This window comes from Bos grunniens, chromosome 11 (assembly GCF_055505025.1).
Source record: "Bos grunniens cultivar Pamir isolate PY7600 chromosome 11, Bosgru_T2T1.0, whole genome shotgun sequence".
In the NCBI taxonomy this organism is placed as follows: Eukaryota; Metazoa; Chordata; class Mammalia; order Artiodactyla; family Bovidae; genus Bos; species Bos grunniens.
In genome coordinates, this window is record NC_141175.1 from 7,837,928 (window position 1) to 7,856,784 (window position 18,857).

Sequence of the window (18,857 nt, forward strand, 5' to 3'; positions counted from 1 at the left end):
GTGGCTGTGAAGACCTTCTCAATCTGGCTTCCACCTTCACATGTATATCATATTCATGAAATGCCCAGTTGTGGGTGCAACCAGATTTTGAGAACTGCTGCTGCCTTATTTTGGGATCCTCTGAGAGCAGAGCTTGAGTTAAGGACTTGGGGTGACCCCAGGAGGCAGGAGAGCAGGGAATAGAAGGAGGAGGAGCGGTGGGGGGGTGTCCTTCTCTGCTTTGGGTGAGAGAAGGCTGGTTTCCACTAGGAACTCTAGAAGTATACAGAATGCCTCCCAGAATTGTTTTCTGGAAGATGAGAGGAGGGGGGCATCCATCCGCTGGCTTCTTTTTCCATTGCAGAATATTGCTCGGGGATCTTTACCTGCCACTTCTGAGCTGTCTAGTGGCTTTGTGGGGGCCTTGGGAGAAGCTCGGAGGCAGAAAATCTCCTGCTTAAGGTGGCACAAGTTACACTGAGTCAGGACAGTCCACCTCATTGCAGCTGAAACCAGAGGGGAGACCAGGGGGTGTAAGGGGGCAGAGAAGTGTCTGCTATAGTCCCTGAAGTCTAGAAAGACACCGAAAAGAGTCTGTATTTGTTGCAACAAATAAACAAAGTTAGTAGCTCAACTTAAGGTTTGTGTTTTGACAGAATGGGCTATGGCTTATGGGCAATTTTTGGAAAGTAAGCCGAAACCTTATTCTTTTGTTCATGCATGCATGCATTCATTCAAACATCAGTCGATATTTATTGGACACTGATTCTGGGTCAGGCCCCTGCCCACCCCAGAAAGGACAGCAGAATGAAAGAGAGGGGTAAGGATGTCATTGTACCAACAAAGGGGAATCTTTCCTAATTTATAAATTGTTATTTGCAAACTTCAGTTTTTTAGTCTTACTGGTAACAGGATTAATGCTGAAGGTCACCTATTGTTGGCTGACAGTTCAACCCAAAGCCCCTGAAGAGGATTTGGCCTCTTCCCTGGGTCAAGGAGAACTTATAAATGAATTTACCCACCCATGCTGCTTTCCTGAGGTCACTCAGTCTGCAGCCCCTGAACACCCGCTTGGTGCCAGGCTTTGTGCAGTTTCCAGGAGTGCAGTGGTGAATGAGACAAAGCCCTGCCCTTAAGAGCTCACAGTCTGGAGGGGGAGATGGTAGCACCCTGGCAGAATCTGGAGGCAGGCACCAAGCCCTGGGAAGGGAGGGAGAGGGCTGTGTCCTGCTGGGTCTTGGAAAGCTTTCTGGAGGAGGTGTAATCGGATATTCACCCCAAGGCCTCTGGGCCCCAGATGTGAGCTTCTGGCACAGACCAGACCTGGCTGAACCCCATAACTGGCTGCTTGGCAGAGGACATTGGCAAACCCAGGCTTGCTCTGGGCCATTTGCATATCATTTGCATCGATCTGCATATGCGGTGGCACAGCCTGGTCTCTTATGCATTTAAATTGCAAGTTATTTGTCTCTCTTTGAAAGCTCTCATTTTTTTTTTCCCCAAGGGTGGGCTGGCTCCATTTCCCCTCCTTGCCCTTATAATGCAAGACTTTGTTGAGTTTGCCAAGCACGGTGCAAGGCTGTAGATCTTGGGTTTCGATATATGTTATTCTGGCTTTCAGAATACTTTGTTATTTTCAAGGGATCCATGACAGCTTGGTGCAAAAGAGAGTGTTGAGCATGTGTACCCCATGTCCAGATGGGGAAACTGAAGCAGAGAGTGATTAAAGTGAGATGCCCAACCTCATCACTTCTTATGTTGGAGGCAAGACCATGGGTAGGGGTGAAGTCACTTGATTTCTGATTGCCCATTGAGAGGGCTTTTAGAGGTTAATTCTTTGTACAGATGGTGGGAGGAGATCCAGAGAGGGGCAGGGACTTGCTAAAGGCCACTGGTTGGTCCAGGATGCAGCCTTGGCTTCCACAGCTCTGCCTGAAGACAATGAGTCCCTCTGTCAAGGTGCTTGTTTTGGCTGCTGTGTCAGTGACATTTGCCCCTTAGAGGGGGACCTGCCCCATAAATATCGAGTGTATTGATATCTCCTTATCTGAGTTGCTGTTTAAGCCTGGTGAGTATCACCCAACCCAGCCCTTCTCATTTGACCAGGACTTGACTTAGCCCAGATATGAGTTATCAGGAGTCTTTGTTGGTCTTCTAACTGGGGACTTTCTGCCACCAAGGAGGCACAGTTAGGGCTATCTCAGAGGATGAAGGTCTCTCCCTGCATTTAGAAGATGCACCTCTGACATTACTATGAAATCAAACTTGAAGACATCAGTTTGTATCTTAAAGTATGTCAACAGATAGGGACTTACTCAAAGTCAACACTGGACCTGACTAATTATCATATCACTGGGGATATTTACTCGTAAGAATCAGTTCAGTTCAGTTCAGTTCAGTCGCTCAGTCGTGTCCAGCTCTTCGCGACCCCATGAATCGCAGCACACCAGGCCTCCCTGTCCATCACCAACTCCCGGAGTTCACTCAGACTCACGTCCATCGAGTCAATGATGCCATTCAGCCATCTCATCCTCTGTCGTCCCCTTCTCCTCCCACCCCCAATCCCTCCCAGCATCAGAGTCTTTTCTAATGAGTCAACTCTTCTCATGAGGTGGCCAAAGTACTGGAGTTTCAGCTTATGCCTCATTCCCTCCAAAGAAATCCCAGGGCTCATCTCCTTCAGAATGGACTGCTTGGATCTCCTTGAAGTCCAAGGGACTCTCAAGAGTCTTCTCCAACACCACAGTTCAAAAGCATCAATTCTTTGGTGCTCAGCCTTCTTCACAGTCCAACTCTCACATCCATACGTGACCACAGGAAAAACCATAGCCTTGACTAGACGAACCTCTGTTGGCAAAGTAATGTCTCTGAGACATTACTCAGAATGTCTAAGAATAGAACTAGGTAATTCACTGCTAATAACAGCTCCTATTTATCGAGCACTTTGCCATGTACAGATATGGGGCTGGGTTTTTAGCTCAGGTTACTTTCATTGCTCATCCTAAAGACAGGGACTGTTTTTCCTGTTATACAAGCGAGGCCACCGAGGCTCACTGAGACGAAGAAATTTGTTCAAGGTCACACAGCAATACAGGGTCAAGACTCAACTATGAGATGGCTGGCTCCAGACCTCAACACAATGACCTACATTTTCCACTAAACCATATTGCTTCCAATGTCAAGTCTAAAATTAGACCTAACATGAGCACTAAATTAAGTCTTGGGCAACATGATGTAGTTTGTAAAGCATAGACTTGCTGGTAGTGGAGGAGTAGTTTATATCAGATTAACTTCCTGCTGGTAACAATTATAAAATCTATACAGAAATATATAGAACAGATTTGTTTGGAATTACTGGAGAGTGACCAAAAACAGACAAATTAGAGGAGATATGACCCTTGAAACTAAGAAACTCGACTGGTAAGAAATGCATTCATCTGGATTTTCCCCTGAGAGTGTTTCCTAGTTTATGTAGTACATGAGGGGGTAGGACTCAAAGAGAAAGCAGAGAAGCCTTATTGATTGAGAAGTAAGAAGTTAGGAGTTCGGGGCCTGCCGAGCAGCTGGAAATTGAGAAAGAAGATCCCAGAAAACAGAGCTACAGAGGGAGAAAACTCCACTCAGATTCTGGGCTGGCTCTGCCGTGGGGCATGACTCCAAGGAGTCCAGGCGAAAACACAGCTGGAGGGCTGAAAAAGCTGAGCAGAGATATTTGCAGCTGTTTGGCATTAGGGATACAGATTTTTTAGTTCAAATCTCGCCAAGTTAGAGTGGCTTGGTAAATACACCAGGCTTTTCACTGAGATCCTGGGGGACCATCACTTAGGAGTAAGGACCAGAATAAACCTGCTCTAACAAAGTTTAAAACCAGGACTTCACAAGACCAAGGTGAATGGCCAACAATTAAACAGAAACAGTATACAAAATTCTTCAGAGGAAGATAACACAATCCAGAAGCCCTACAGTGTATCATCACAATGTCCAGAATAAAATTAAAAATTACAAGATATGGAAAGAAACAGGAACATGTGACACATAGACAAGATCAATAAAAAAAGAATCAGTGAGTTTAAAAACAGGTCAATAGAAATTATCCCCACTGAAACACAGATACAAAATGATGAAAAAGTGAACAGAGCCTCAATAATCTATAGGACAACATCAAGCAGTCTTAACATATACATGTAACTGGAGTTCAAGAGGTGGAAGAGAGATAATGGAGCAAAAAAAAAATTTTTTTTAATGAAATATTGGCTGAGAATGTTCCGTGGGTTTGGAAAAGCAATCAACCTGCAGATCCAGGAAGTTCAGTGAACCCTAACCAGGATAAATACAAGGAAAATCATATCCAGGCACATCATGGTCAGACTGCCAAAAACTAAAGATCAGGAGAAAATCTGAAATACAGCTATAAAAATACATACAATAATTATGTATAGGAGAACAATGCAGAAGACGACAGACTTCTCATTAAAATAATGCAACTCAGGAGACAATAGAACAATTGACAACAAATGAGATTAAAATCTGTCAATTTAGAAAGCGATCAGTGAAAATATATTTCAAAATGGAAAAATAAAAACATTCCTGAATATATAAAACAAAGAATTTGTTTCCAGTAGATCTGCATTATAAGAAATGCTAAAGAAAAGTATTTAGGCTTAAGGAAAATGATGCCAGAATTGCAGAAAATGTACAAGGAAATTTTTGTAGGAAACAGTAGCACTGGGAATGGTGAATATGTGAATAGAAACAAAAGACTATTTTCCTTTTCTTAACATCTTTAAAAATTAATTGAGTCCTTAAAGCAAAAATGACAGTGTGTTCTGGAATTTATATCGCCTATAGAAGTAAAATATATGGGAACTTCCCCGGCAGTGCAGGGGGTAAGAATCCGCTTGCCAATTCAGGGGATATAGGTTTAATCCCTGGTCCAGGAAGATTCCACATGCTGTGGAGCCACTAAGCCCGTGTCCCATGACCACTGAACCCACACTCTAGAGCCCATGAGGCACAACTGCCAAGTCCGAGTGCTGCAACTACAGAAGCCTGAACACCTAGAGCCCACACTCTTCAACAAGAGAAACCACCTCTTTGAGAAGCGTATGCACCAGATGGGCTTCTCTGGTGGCTCAGATGGTAAAGAATCCACCTGCAATGCAGGAGACCTGGGTTTGATCAATGCAGGGGATCCTGGGTCAGGAAGATCCCCTGGAGAAGGGAATGGCAAACCACATCAGAATTCTTGCCAGGAGAATTCCATGGACAGAGAAGCCTGGCAGGCTACAGTCCATGGGATCAGAAAGAGTCAGACACGACTGAGTGACTAACACTTTCATTCGCTGCAACCAAGAGTAATCACCCCTCACAATGACTACAGAAACCCTGCATGCAGCAACAAAGACCCAGTGCAACCAAAAATAAAATTTTTTAAAAAGTCAAGTGACCGTAATAGCACAAAGGACAGGAGAATATCAAGTAGAATTCAATTTCTATAAAGTTCTTACAGAATACATGAAGAAGTGCACTATTATGGGCAGGTAGACTGTGATAACTTAAGAATGCACATTGTAATCCCTGTGAGAGCAGCCCACACTATAAACAGGTAGAACTAAAAAAGCAAAAGACAAAATGAAATGTTATAAACACTTGGTTAACCCAACAGAAGGCAGTCGAAGAAGAAAAAGGAACAAAGAAGAAAGGGGACAGACAGATATCAAATAGCAGGATGACGAATATACACCCACCTGCAATAATAAGTACATTAAATGTAAAAGGACTAGACTCTCCAGCTGAAAGGCAGATACTGTCAGACTTGATTTTTAAAATGGTCACGTCTGAGTTATTGGTGTATAAGTAAAATCAAATGAGGTTGTGCATCAAAGCTCTGAGCAGAGGGCCTGGCCCATGGTGGGTGCTTCTTAAGTGAAAACTCTCAACTTATTTTACAGTCCCTTTCCTGGAAGCCTGTCAGTGAACTTCCCATGGGGAGGCGCCAGTTAGCCATTCACATAGCATCATGCCCAGCTGAACATTCATCCAGCCAGACTTCACTGAGCAACAGCTGTATACCAGACAGTCAGGACCCTTCTCATTGGCATGTAGGTTACTTGTCTGCTTTTCAGGAGCAAGAAATAACCCTCCTTCTTTACCTACCTCAAAGGAGGAAAGTAGGGAGGGGTTAAGGTACAAACAAATGGATCCTTAACTCAGGACTGGAGCTTAGCTTTCCCAAGGCTGCCTGGGGTCAATAGCCTATGGTCTGTGAGGCTGCCTCATGCTGCCCAGCACCCTCTCCTTCCCTGGAAGCCTGTGCCAAGGTCTCCACCAATTTCCAGTGCCGCAGGGCTGCAGATAAGACCTCTTTCCCCAAAGAAGCTCTTGTTCTCTGGCTTGAAAAGCCAGCCCCCTTCTTATGCCTGGTGTCAAGTTCCCGGCAATCAAGCCCAAGCACCTGGGTTACCACTTGCAAGTTGACTCAGGATCAAACCCGCATCTCCTGCATTGTAGGTGGACTCTTTACCATTGAGTCACTGGGGAAGCCCTTATCCATCCTTAAAGCTGACCAATTATCCACTAGACTGTCTGATCTACAACTGTAGGATATTTGGATTCATTCTATGCAGGGCTATTATGCAAACAATGCTGCTATGAACATTTCCCATCACATCTTCTGGAGCACACACAGCCGCATGCCTTGGAATGAAAGTGTGGGTCAGAGAGTGGGATGCACCCAATTGGAGCAGACCTCAGCCAGGCTTCCCACAGTGGTTGCAGTGATTCACATTCCCGCCAGCTGGGTGTGAGTTCCAGCTGCTCCTTGCGCTTACTAACACTTGCCATTGTCAGTCTTCTTTGCTTTAACTTTTCTTGTGTCTGACGTGGTACTTCACTGTCTTCTTAATTTGTGTTTCCTCTTGATGAGTCATGAAGCTGGGCACTTTTTATCGTGCATTTGCTGGTTATCTGGCTCTTCATTTGTGAAGTATTTTAATTCATTGCTTCCGTTTTTTTTCTTGAGTTGTCTACCCCTTTCTTCTTGGATCATAAAACCAATCTGCTCTGTCCCACAGACTCAGAGCCATAGTAGTTGGGCCATAGTTGCACTGTAGGTGGTGACAGAGTTTCAAAAAAAGATACGTCCCATGAAATGAATCCGATTTGATTTTGTATTTGCTTGACCAATTTGTCTTGGTTTTGTGGCTCTCACAGCTATAAGGAAGACTTCCCTGGTGGTCTAGCAGTGAAGAATCCACCTGCCAGCGCAGGTACAATCTCTGGTCCAGGAAGATTCCACATGCCTAAGCAACGCAACTACTGAAGCGCATGCACCCAGAGCCTGTGCTCTGCAACAAGAGAAGCCACCACAGTGACAAGCCTGCGCATCACAGTCAGAGAGTAGCCCCTACTCGCGGCAACTAGAGAAAGCCTGCATGCAGCAACAAAGACCCAGCACAGAAGGAAATAAACAATAAAATAAAACAATCTTCAAAAAGAGCTATAAGGACCTTATGCTTCATTTAATGCTTGGACATGCCTCAATAACACTATGGTAAAAATATAAGGCAACAAGGAGGACCCATGAGGTCTCCTCTCCTCTTGGTAACCAGGAGGAGATTTTCAAAACACAAATCCAACACAAAAAATCCAAATCCAAAACACAAATCCCTTGCGTAATGCAGCTCACAGGATCCCTTCTGTCTGGGATGGGGACGAGGCTCCTCAGCCTGGCTCCCCTCATCTCGGCTCTCCTGTGTCACCCACTGAAGCTGTTGATCTTTCCTGGAACATGATTTGTCACTCCAGACCACTGCTCTGCACAGGCCCCCAGCTCTTGCCGCTGCTGTTGTGGAGGAGCCTCTACTCTTGGCCATCTTCCCCCTTCTTTGCTTAGAGTTGATTCCTTGCTCAGATCTCAGCTCAATGGCTCAATGGTCACTTCCCAGGGAAGCCCTCACCATGGCCTTGAAACATGCCAATGCAGCTGCTGCTTTCCTTCTTTGCATGATCTCAGTTGCTATTTTGTCTTTCTTTGTGGCTTTCTTCCCTCCTAGAATGCAGGTTCCGCAAAGGCAGGGACAGCATTGCCCTTCCACCCCCTACCTTTTATTCCCCAGTGTTTGGCAGTTGGTGAGTGCTCAATGCACGTTTTTTGAGTGACTTAATGACCTCTCACTGCACTGATGCTAAAAGGCAGGGAGGGCCCGAGGCAGGCCTGGGCCCTGCTCTTCTCAACCAATCACACAAATGTCAAGGAGAGTCCCCTGAGTAGCAGCATAGGGGCCAGGCTCACCTCTCCACGGACCTGGAAGAACCCTAAGGATAATCCAGTCCAGTTCATTTGTGCTTCAGATGAGGAAACTAGGAACCAAAAAGAGGACAGGGATTGTCTGGAGTCACACAGTGCGGCAGAAGATTGGCTGGGTCTGGAAGCCGTAGGGCCGGACACTCAGCATGCTCTCCACTGGCCCACACTCTCTTGGAGAGGAAGACCAAGGCTGGTGGGTTCACGGTTTTCATAATCCTGACTGGGAGCCTTGGCGTGGCTGTGATTCCCAGCTGGATGCAGACAGGAGACAGATGACAAAGGCCTTCCTTGTCCTCCTCTAGGGTCTGTCTAGATTCCCACGGGGTAGTACTGAAGTCCTGTCTAGGCAAAAGTGAGAGACAACAGGAACATTCTGGAATAAAGACTGGGGACCCCCAGAGAGAGGCAGAAAGGACAATTCAGAGCTGAGGAAAGAACGAATTGCGGTGGTTCATGCAATCCTTTCTGGGGCAGAGGCAGATGACATTGTTTTGTTTTGGGGGGGCTGTGCCACACGAGGGATCCTAGTTCCCTGACCAGGGATCACACCCGGGCCCTCAGCCGTGAGGGCCTAACCGCTGGACCCCCAGGGAATTCTCCAGATGATATTTTTAAAAATTGACGTCTCCACTGAGATGGTTGTAGATGGACGTGCAGTTGTAGGAAGTAGTACAGAGAGACCCCCTGTGCCCTTCACCCAGCTTCCCCCAGTGGAAGCATCGAGCGGAACAACAGGGACAGTATCAGGGCTGGGATGTAGACGTCGACATGGCCCCCAGTCTTACTCCGATTCCCCAGTTTCCCTTACACGCTTTTGTGTGTCTAGTTCTATACAATTTCATCACAGGATGAAATTGTGGATCCTCCGTCACAGGGAGGATGCAGGACATTTCCATTGGCACAAGGATCCCTCCTGGGGCTCTTTCAAAAGCACACCCCGACTCCACCTCCATCTAGCGTGTCCCTAGTCTGTCCTCCATCATATCATTGTATGACTTCAAATATGCTATCTGAAGGGAATCACAGAGGATGTAACCTTTTTGGGGACTGGCTTTCCTCCTGGGCGGATGCCCCTTTCTGAGCCAGCATCCTGTCTGCAGGACCTCGGAGCCCCAGGGGATGGGTTCTGTTCCTCCCACTTTCCAGCTGAGCAAACTGAGCCCTTGAAACTCCAGAGCCAGCACTCTTGGCGGCCACGGCAGGGAGCTTGTCCTCCAGGAGAGGAGGAGGAGGTGGGCTGCGGGTCCCCTGCCCTTTTCCTTTGGCCCTGCTGTGACCCGGCCCGTCCTCTGCTGCCCCGTCTCGGGTAGGTCTCAGTCCCCACTCGGTCCCCAGTGCTGTCTCTTTCCTCCAGAGAGAGGCAGGGACTGTGGATCCCGCTTGGCCACTGAGAAGCTGGTGACTTGCACGGTGGCCCCATCCTCTAAACCTCAGGCTCCCCCCCGGGGAAAAGGGAGAGGCGGGGGAAGGTTCGCACCCCACAAATCCAAGAAGATGCAACGAGGCAACGTGTGAGGAGCAGTCAGCAAAGTGCCAGGCGCGGAGTGAGCCCCCAGCGCACAGCCGCCCGCCGCCCCATTTGGCAATGAATTATGTATGGCCTTCTGGCAGCCCTGTTCAATGGGGCTGTGTGCCTTCTCCAAGCTTCTCCCAGGCCTCTCTCTCCAGTGAGGGGCGCAGGCTCCCCCAGGGCGGCGGGCAGCCTCCTTTGTCTCTCCAGCAAGAACCTGTTCTGTTTCTGGTGGCTGATGCCTCAGTCCCCAGGATGCTCATTTCAGAGGCTGGAGAACCAAGGACTGGGATCAGCTCAGGAACAGAGTAATGATGCTAATAATAATATTCATAATAGTGGGACTTCCCTAGTGGTGGAGTGGTTAAGAATCCACCTGCCAATGCAGAGGAGATGGGTTTGATCCCTGGTCCAGGAAGATGCCACATGCCCTGGGGCAACTAAAAAGTAAATAATAACAGCAGCATCAATAATAACAAGGCTGATGGTGCAGGGCTGGGCCTCACTGAGCCTTTTCGATGCACAAGGCACATTTAACAGACTGCCGCTCATTCAACAGAAGTCAGAGCGCCCGTCTGTGCCAGCTCTTTCCTAAGTTCTGGGGCAAAGTGGGCGACAGCACAGAGTCCTGACTACACGGAGCTTGGAATCTACTGCAGGAGGGCAGGCAATTAACAAGGGAGTAATTGATTTAAGTGATACTTCAAATGATAGAGGTTGGGAAGGAAGACAAAGGAGAACAGGGGCGGGAGGAGACGGGGATAGACAGGGCAAGTCCTGCTGGGGCGGGTCCTGAAGGAAGTGAGAGAGCTATCTCCTGAGATGTCTAGGGGTGAATATTCCGGAAAGGAGCAGCACGTGCCCCAGAGGGCTCAGGGCAGGCCAAGAACCTGTGTCTCCTGTGGGCTGGCCGGTATCACGGGAAGCATCAAATACTCAGGGCAACCCTGTGAGCCTGGTACAGCCATTGCTCCACGTTAGAGACGAGAAAACTGAGCTTCAGAGAGGATTTGTGTCTTTGTTCGTAGGCTTTGCCGCAGACCTGGTAACACGTCTGATTACAGGGGCTGCCCCGCACTTCACTGGGGGTGTTAGGAGATATGTGGTCTACGTGCAATCCTTTCCTCCTACAAGTGGGGAAATTCTGAGTTCTGAACCTATGTAGCCAGGGATTTGGAGTGTAGGACGGTGGGCCTCCGTGATCTTCGCCGTTACTGCTCCCAGACCATCCCCGCTGGCCTTACATCGCCTGCTGGTTCCTATGTTTCTCCTTTTCCAGTCTGAACTCCCAGCATCAGATCCACAGTCCAGTGTTTCAGGATAGAGGCCAGAGGTGCATGCTCTGCACCCATGGCTCCCGGCAAGGTCCAGGCTACGCCTTTCAAGCGAAGTCCAGAGAAGCCACCACCCAGCTGCATCAGTCTGAGGCAGGCCCAGAGTTGGCAGGCCGGGAGCTCATCGATGCGCCTGCTTGTGTGGGCTCCCCCGGCAGCCGAGAGAGGTGATCAGGCGTGGATGCGCTGTCTGACGTTTCTGTCGATGGATGGCCTGGGTGAGTACTGAATGGTGAGTGTCCTCCTTTCATCTCTAGCTGGGGTGGAAGGTGTGAACACCTGTGAGGAGGGAGTCGGTGCAAAATCAAAATGACTCTGCAGAAGGGAAGAGCAGCTGAAGATGAGGACCGACCTGCTGGGAAGGAAAATCCACTCAGCAGCGGCCTCCTCCTGGCCTCTTCCCCAGCCTCCCTGCCTCTAGGCTTGCCCCTTTAATCCGTCCTGCCAAGGTTCTAGATGAATCTTCCCAGTTAATCCTCCAAACCTTGATCATGAAGGCTGCTCAGTACCTGGCCCCACTGTCTCCCTCTCAGACACACACCCGGCCCCCCCCCCCCACCTCCACGCCTTCATCTTTGCTGCGTCTTTGTCTGGAACGGCATTGAAGGCGAACTCACAGGCCAGTCCCCAATATCACAGGAGGCCATCTTTCTAAAACTCTGTAGGCCTCTGTCTCATTTACTCAGGCTGCCCATTCCACATCTTTCTGATTATCCCAGTCCTGCTTGCCCAGACTCCTGAAGTCTCCTAACTGGCCTCCCAGCCTTGGGTTCTGTCCCAGGGCGCAGTGGCCTGGCTGTTGAGGCCCTTCCTAATCGCAGCTGCAGCCTTATGGCTCACCTGGCTCCTTCCTTAACTTCCTTGCATCTGTTCAGTCCAACAAAGCTGTTTAGAGATCTCGGGTTCTCTGAGATAACCCTGGACTTCGAGACCTTCTTACGTGTGGGTCCCTCTGCCAGGAGCACTTTCCCTCCCCCTTAACCTGACCAACTATTTATTTATTTATTTGGCTTCTCCGGATCTTGGTTGCAGCATGTGGGATCTAGTTCCCTGACCAAGGACCGAACCTGGGCCCCCTGCATTGGGAGCACAGTCTCAGCCACTGGATCACCAGGGAAGTCACTTAACCTGCCCAACTCTTACTCATTCTCCTAGACAGTGTTGATTCAACCTCCTCCAGGAAGCCTTCTTGGATTCAGGGTCCCTCCTCTTGTCTCCCAGAGGTCTTGCCTCACTCACGTCATCATAATTTCCCCTCCACACTGAAAGTGACGGGTTTGCCAGGTCCCTCTTCTAGGCCATGGTATCATGAGGACAGAGTCCCACACTGTCTTCTCCAGCCTAGCTGGGGCTCACGAAAACCCAGAAGGAAGAAGTGGGAAATGAAATAGCAACACTTATTGAGCTCCTGCTCCAGGCCAAGCTTTTCACGTGCAGCTCAGGGATTACTGGGCCTTTCTAACAGAGTTAGGTCACCATCTGGCCACACCCAGCAGCCCTGGGCTATTCTCCTTTAATGCGTATAATGGGCATAACCCTGGAGCCTATACTCACTACTGTGAGGATAAAGGACACAGCACAAGTAAAATGTTAAATGCAGCCTCAGGTACTCAGTAAGCATTTAATACTCCTATTGCTATTCATTGTTGGGGCTCTGGAGCCATCCTCTGAGGCTTCAAATCCAGGCTCCTCCACTTCCTTGGCTTTGTTACTTTGGGCAAGTGACTTAACCTCTCTGGACCTCAGTTTCCTCATCTGTAAAATGGGACAAAGTACAGTCTTGTTTTCACTCTCTCTCATAGGGCTGTTGAGAAAATGAAATAAATGAATATGCAGAAATCATACAGACCCTGTATGATGCTTGTCTCAGGGAGGGTATGCTCAATTCTCCAGTCGTGTCCAACTCTTTGTGACCCCATGGACTGTAGCCTACCAGGCTCCTCTGTCCATGGAATTTTCCAGGCAAGAATACTGGAGTGAGTTGCTCCACCAGGGGATCTTCCTGACCCAGGGATTGAACCCGTATCTCCTGCTTGGCAGGTGGATTCTTAACCACTGAGCCACCCGGGAGGCCCCTGGTGCAGGGAGAGGGCCAACTATTATTATTACTGTCTCAGAATCACCACTAGGGTCTCAACTCTGATCCTAGAATTGAGAAGTGAGGAGACTTCAGATTCTGGAAAACCTTCCAGAATGACTGATCGGAGCGGGGGCAGGGACAAATCTTAGAACTTGTGAAAATCCACTTCCCACTCCCTGCATTTCCTGAAAGCAGTCTATCCCTCACTGATGGTGAGAGCTGCCAGAAGGTTCTTCCTTGGACCTCTGGTGATTCCTCTGGGTTCCCATCCAAGCATGGGTGGAAAGATGAGGGAGGGAGCAGGGTGAATCCCAGAGCTTTCCAGGTTAGCCCAGAATTCAGCAAGGTGGACCGCCTGGGATCCTGGGCAAGTCCACAGTCAGGAGGGTTGGCTGGACTCGGCCTTCTCCAAGGCCTGCCAACTGGAGCCAAATGCAAATCCACTTTTGTTCCCTGGATTTCAGGCCTGGGGACCCAATAGGGTGAGTGTGTCTGAAGATGGAAGAGGGAGAAGGAGAGAGAAGTGTAGGGTCTGAGCAGGAGGAAGGCAGAACGGGGACCCTGGGCAGCCAGAAAGAAGGGAAGGGGTGTGGGAACCGCAGGGCATGGGGCAGAGTCGGCAGCGCTGGGAAAGGGAGCCTTGGGGAGGCGCGGGAGAGGGAGGCCTCATACCAGACACTGTCTAGACGCAGCAATTATTGTCAGCTCGGAACACCCAGGCTCTGCCGGCTCAGCTGAAAGGGAGCTTAACAAAGAGCCCAGAGAGGAAGAAAGAGGGGAGAAAAGCGCCCATGGAGCCGGCTCCTGGCCTGTCGGGCTCTTTCTCTGCCCGGCTAGCCCCCTTTGTGCTCCATCGATGTGAAAGCCAGCTCCGAGATGCCTGATGGGGACCCTGCTCCTCCTGGGCGCAGAGGGCCAGGCCAGGGTCACTGTGTGGTTTTGGGGAGAGGGAGGAGGATGTCCTGCAGGGGAAATGCATTTTGCACTTTAGTTTTTCTATCTGGAGGAGGGCGAGGGCTGTGGAAATGGAATCCCAAATCCCAGGGAGAGAGCAGGCCCGAGAATTTGCACCCTTCCTGTCCTGTAGGGCCAGTTACCAATTTCTCTGAGCCTTTCTCTTCTCACCTGCAGATAGGAACAATACCACCACCCAACCCGTGGTGGGACATGGCGGTAAGCCCAATTCTCCTCCACCTTGAAGGCCTGCAACCCATACTGATGGGGGAGCTTCAGGGCCGCAGGTGACCTGGGACAAGCCCCTTTCCTTGCTAAGGGCCTTACCTTCACCATTTCTCTGCCTCTGCCATTATTAGGCCCATTTTTCAGATGAAGAAACTGAGGCACAAGAGGCCAGTGCTCACAGCCAGCCGGGCAACGAGTCTGGATTCAAGTTTGTTCCTTCAGCTTCACCTTGACTTTATGATGTGCACCCACCCTGGGGGGTTGTGTGCTAACGGTAGGTAGCAGGACTGATGGGAAAGCCACAAATCCATGTGGTCCAAGAGTCTCAAGGTGAGGTCAGAGCTGCAGGTGGTCAAGCCACAGCACCAGCCACTATCTGGAATCAGGCCTCAGCTGAGCCACTGGACCCTTGTATTAAGGGCAGCCCCAGGCTAAGCAGATCTGCCCTCGCACCCTGGGAGAAGATCAACTGGGACCCAAGGTGGGTAGAGGGCGTGGGTGACCCTGGGTCGCTGCTGCAAGGCTTCCTCGGGCCCCTGAAGTAGTTGAAAGCATACAGACATTGCCCCCGCCCCAGTCAATAACCCAATATCCCAGCACTACCTGCCCCAGCTCCGTTGGGGAGGGGGCCAGATGCTGCTTCCAGGTTCCACAGCGGTTTCGTGTGTGTGTATGTGTGTGTGTGTGTCCAAGACTTCCAGAGCTGTGACTGGTGGCTGAGGTCCTCCTCCATCCATCATCCCCCTTGAGCTGGTCTGGCCTGGTCAGACACACTCTGGTCCTGGAGGATTTGGAGGTGTCCCCCAGGGCCTGCCTTGAGTGAAGGTTAGGACACTCAGTGCAAGGGACACACGCACAGTTACTCTTACTCACCCACCCTATAGGCTGTGCCAGAGGTGTGCTCATGACATGCCCCAGTCATTCACATCCCCACCTCCAGTGCTGGGGTGTAGACACCTGCTGTCATAGGCTCAGTCCCTGCCCCTGTTGGTCACTGCTGGGTGCCCTCCCCATGTCCAGCATTGGAACTTGCCTTCTTATGCTCCCCGCTGACTACAACTTGGTTTCAGACCTCTTTGCCTGCAGTCAAGGGCACCAAGACCAGCCACAGTCCCACTTTCTGGAAGATTCCAGCACATTCCACGGTCCTTGTGTGGTTTCCTTTGCCCTTCTCCTCTCTGCGCCTTTGCTCAGGCTGTTCCTGCAGCCTGTCCCCACCCTGGCCCAACACAAACACCTGACCTCCCATGAACCTGCTCCCTTGGCTGCCCTGTCTTAGGGGACAGCCCCAGCCACCCTCCTTGCAGGAGCCAGAGCCTGGAAGTGTTCTGGCACTTCCCTCCTCGGCCTCCTTTCCCCTCACACGATGACACACCAGCTCCTGTGCTCTGGACCTCCCAGTCATGTCCAAGGCCAGCCTTCCCTCCATCTCAGAGGCCACTTCCCTGGGCCAGGCTGCCATCACTCTCCTGGGATCCTGGGACCTCTCCGGTACCCACTTTTGTCCCCGGCAGCCCAGGTGAATTTTGCGGATCTAGTCTCCTCTCAGTGTGTGTACATGCTCAATCCTTAGTAGCGTCTGACTCTTTGTGACCCCACGGACTGTAGCCCGCCAGGCTTCTCTGACCATGGGATTTTCCAGGCAAGAATACTGGAGTGGGTTTGCCATTTCCTTCTCCAGGGGATCTTCCCAACCCAGGAATAGAACCTACGTCTTTTATGTCCGCTGCATCGGCAAACAGATTCTTTATACTGTACCACCTGGAAAGCCCTGGTCTCCCCTCTCTGCTCTGTAAAACTTCTGAAGCTTCCGGCCGTCTCTAGGACAAGGGCTATGGTGGGCCACCCTGATGCTCTCTTGAGCCCTTGTGCCTCTGGGATCCACAAGCACGCCATCCCCGCCCCCTCCACCAGTAACTCTGCCCTTAGTTAAGCCCCTCCAGTCCTCAGGCACCCCTCCTTCCTCCTTGAGGATCCCTCCCATGACCCCTGCAGAGATCAGCCTCTTGGGACCAGCCCTTCCAGTGCCCCTCACAGTCCCCTGCCAGCCTGCCACCCCCTTGCCATTATTTAATGCACTATTCATAATGGTCTGTGCAGCCTCCGCCTCCCCTGCAGGACCGTGAGCCCCATGTGGGCCGGCTGTGTCCGTCTTGTTTGTCACTGTGTCCTCAGCACCCTCCTCGTAGGCCCCCTCTGGGTTTGGTGTTCAGCTTGGCTCCACCCTAAGCTGAACCCTTCCTTTGCAGAGACATATGGGGTTTTCAGGGTGGTCTTCCTTGTCCCCTCCCCAGTGATCACCATCGAAACAAGGGCAAGTCATGGGGCTGCTGTGGGCAGGATAGCACCCTAGGGCAGGGCTGTGGCTGCCTGGTGCCCCCTATTCTCCTAGCCTCTGTGCCCCACACAGCCCTGGGTTGGGGATACCCAAGAGGGCGCTGCTTTCTGCCCAGGCTGGGTGGCCTGGGGTGGGTCCCATAGAAGCACCCCTGCCCCCAGCCCAGGCCTGGGAGAGGAACCAGAGGGCTTCAGGAGGGGGGTGACGTGCCCCCTCCACATCCAGTCCCCTCCCAGAGACCCCCGGCTGGCTTCCCCCATTCCCACTGGCCCCGCCTCTGGCTGCAGTCCCTCCCAGCTTTGCCTTGCCTGGCCCCTCTCTCCTGCTCAGCTTCCCTTTCCTTCCCCTCCCCCCTTCCCCATTCTCTCCTCTCCTCTGCCATCCTCTCCTCTCCTCTGCCATCCTCTCCTCTTTTCTCTGAGTCCTTCTCCCTCGCCTCTTTCCTTTCTTCTTCCTGGGTTAAAAATAATCAACTTTCTGGGAAGCAGCAGCTCCTGCTGTGCCGCCCTCCCCACACTTGGGAGCCCCTGAGAATTGCTTTCTGCGGTTCTCAGCTCGAGCCCCTCCTCTCTCCCACCGCCCGCCTCCCCCTCCTCCCCGCGAGCTGACTAATAAGCCTGGGCCTCAGCAGCAGAGCCAGCTTCTCGGCTAGAAAGGCTTTAACCGCTTCGTGCCCAGAACCCTCTCGCTGGGCCCCCAGCAGGCCAGCGAGGAAGGGGTGCCCGGGTCGCAGACAGCCCCCGAAGCCCGCCGAGCTCTGAGCTGCACGTAGTAGATACTCAATTAATTTTGGTGGTTCAATGAACTTTGACCTGTGACCACCAGACTAGCCCGTCCACCTGCTTTTGCAGCTCACTTGGGACTTGGGGGCAGCGAAGAGACATCGCAGACACCCCAGGGATAGGGAGGGGACGATGCTCTGGGGCCCGCACGGAGGGGGTGACGGGCTGGCGAGGCTCCTTCCACTTGGCCGGGCGGATTCCTTGCCCCAGTGTGCCGTACACTGCCTAGGCAGGGCCAGGGTCGTAGCCGCTACACGGTGGGCCAAGGGCGGGGAGGGGCTGAAAACCGTTCTGGGATCCAAGAACGTTCACCAGCTAGTCGCGTCTTCAGCGATCTTCTTGCAAAAGAGGAAACTGAGGCTCAAAGGAGGCAGGACCTCTCTTCAGGTTCATATGCCGCAGACCTTAAGGGTCGCCTGGCCGCCTGAGACTCGGCTCCAGCACAGAGGTTTCTGCGGCTGTAAGGCTGCGGGGTGGGGAGTGGGGAACATCAAGGTCAAAGGTGAGGAGTAGGTGGGGAGGCGAGGAATTCGAGCCCGGCGAGGACCCCCACGGGCTCCGCCCACTCGCGCGCGGGTCCCCGGCATTACCTCATCGCGGCGCGTACCCATTGGCTGGTTCCCCCGGAGGCCGGCCCATTGCGGCGGAGCGCGTTAACCCTTCCGGCCCCGTGGGCTCAGCCTCGGCCTTGCCACTTGTCCCCGTGGCCCCACGCAGCCTTTGGGGTCCACGGGCCACGGAGACAGGGAAAGGTACTTGGGCGGGCGGGCCTGCGGCCAGAGGGCTCAGTGATTAGAGCACAAGTCAGCCAGCCTCGCTGGGGCCCCATCCTCCTCCTACTGGGCTGTGTGACCTTGGGCAACCGGCCTTACCTCCCTGAGCCTCCTCCGCTTGTTTTCTCAGCTGTAAAAAGAAATGAGTGATGTAACTCCTGCCCTTCCTAATCCCTTCCCCAGTACTTGCCAAGTGCCGGGCACACGTGGGCTCCGCGTTCCACATTGCCTCCTCACTGCAAGAGGTGCAGTTATGATTACGGGTTTTCAGAAGAGGAAACCGGCTCAGAGCCCCGAAGCGCCTCCCAAGGTCACACAGCAGGAAAGTCACAGAGCTGGGATTTGACCCCAAGCCTGTGTGCATCCTGAGTCTGCATTCCTACCCAACTGGCAAAACCCTGCTTCTTCTGGGAGGTGCTGCTTCTAGGAGCTCCTGGTCCCAAAGGAGCCACATCCCCAGCTAGTCAGACCACCAGCAGCCACTGTGACCAGATAATACCAGTGACAAGCTGGAGAGCCAGGGCCTGGGGGAGGGAAGGCTTCCTGGAGCAGGAGGGGCTGGAGGTGAACA

The 18,857-nt window shown here is 51.6% G+C and overlaps 2 long non-coding RNA genes across 9 annotated transcripts in view; one reads left to right on the plus strand and one right to left on the minus strand.

The window, feature by feature from the left end:
- Positions 1 to 7,474, plus strand: part of LOC147362424 (uncharacterized) — a 48,026-nt gene extending 40,552 nt beyond the window's left edge. For all 6 annotated transcript variants that reach the window (XR_015136198.1, XR_015136199.1, XR_015136195.1 and 3 more), the window contains one exon: positions 7,192 to 7,474. This is a non-coding gene — a long non-coding RNA (uncharacterized LOC147362424). The remainder of the gene's footprint in view (positions 1 to 7,191) is intronic.
- A 4-nt stretch (positions 7,475 to 7,478) lies between these two features.
- Positions 7,479 to 18,361, minus strand: LOC147362425 (uncharacterized). 3 transcript variants are annotated; one of them, XR_015136193.1, is made up of 2 exons: positions 18,104 to 18,361; positions 7,479 to 11,410 (listed from the first exon to the last, which is right to left on the minus strand). It is a non-coding gene; the product is annotated as an uncharacterized LOC147362425 (long non-coding RNA). The 3 variants fall into 3 exon arrangements; XR_015136192.1 differs by having other exon boundaries at positions 10,469 to 11,483; positions 18,104 to 18,355; XR_015136191.1 differs by having other exon boundaries at positions 10,469 to 11,486; positions 18,104 to 18,354.
- Between the last annotated feature and the right edge of the window lie 496 nt (positions 18,362 to 18,857).